This window comes from Orycteropus afer, unplaced genomic scaffold (genome assembly GCF_000298275.1).
Source record: "Orycteropus afer afer isolate SDZICR_OR568_19922 unplaced genomic scaffold, OryAfe1.0 scaffold00062, whole genome shotgun sequence".
In the NCBI taxonomy this organism is placed as follows: Eukaryota; Metazoa; Chordata; class Mammalia; order Tubulidentata; family Orycteropodidae; genus Orycteropus; species Orycteropus afer.
Window position 1 is genome coordinate 12,246,049 of NW_006921649.1, and position 1,289 is coordinate 12,247,337.

The following is a 1,289-nucleotide window of genomic DNA, read 5'->3' on the forward strand; positions in this document are numbered from 1 at the left end:
AAAAAAAAAATACAGTCACTCAAAGACTAAGGCTGATGGAAGATCCATGTGGAGATGTGCTTTCATGATGGCTGGGAAAGATCAGAGCAATTACTCAAGTCTGGCAGTGTTGATGTTCCTTCTTCTCACAGCCCATTGGCCATAACCAGTCACAGGGTTTTCTAGAGAAAGAAAACCACGGATTTAGTACCAACTCCTGATGACCTTACTACATATAACAGAATTTCCTTACATGCACAAATGGAAATAAAGTCTGTTGGTTTTTGTTATTTATTTTCACCAGTGAAGTATTTTCTTATCTTATAAAAATAGAACATAGTTTCTATATAACAGAATTTCTTAATAGATAATTTAATTGAAGACATGTTCAGATTATTATAAAGAAAAACATAATTAAAAGCTCAACTATTTAAAAAAAAAATCAACATCCTCGGCATTTGTGAGCTGAAATGGACTGGTTTGGGCTGTTTTGAATCAGACAACAATATGATCTACTATGTGGGGAATGGCAAATTGAAGAAAGACAGTTTCCAGATCTATCCTGAAGTACAATGCTATCAGTGATTGGATAATATCTATATGCCTATAAGGAAGACCAGTTAATACTACTATTATTCAAATTTATGCACCAACCACCAAAGCCAAAGATGAAGAAATTAAAGATTTCTACCAACTTCTGCAGTCTGAAATTGACCAAACATGCAATCAAGATGTGTTGATTATCCTGGTGACTGGAATGCAAAAGTTGGAAACAAAGAAAAATCACTGGTAGTTGGAAAATAGGGCCTTGGTGATAGAAATAACGCTGTAGATCACATGACAGAATTTTGCAAGACCAACAACTTATTCATTGCAAATACCATTTTTCAACAACATAAACGGTGGCTACACACATGGACTTTGCCAGAAGGAATACACAGGAATCAGATTGACTACATCTGTGTCAAGAGGCAATAGAGAAGTTCAATATCTTCAGCCAAAACAAGACCAGGGGCTGACTGTGGAACAGACCATCAACTGCTCATATGCAAGTTCAAGTTGAAGTTGAAGACAATTAAAAACAAGTCCATGAGAGCCAAAATATGACCTTGATAATATCCCAAATTTAGAGACCATCTAAAGAACAGATTTCATGCACTGAACATCAATGACCAAAAACCAGAGGAATTGTGGGATGACATCAAGAACATCATCCATGAAATGTTTATATATTGGAGGACATTTTCTTTGTTGGTTACCAGGGGTGGGAGGGAAGGGGAGGGAATGCTGTTAGATAGATAGAGATAAAT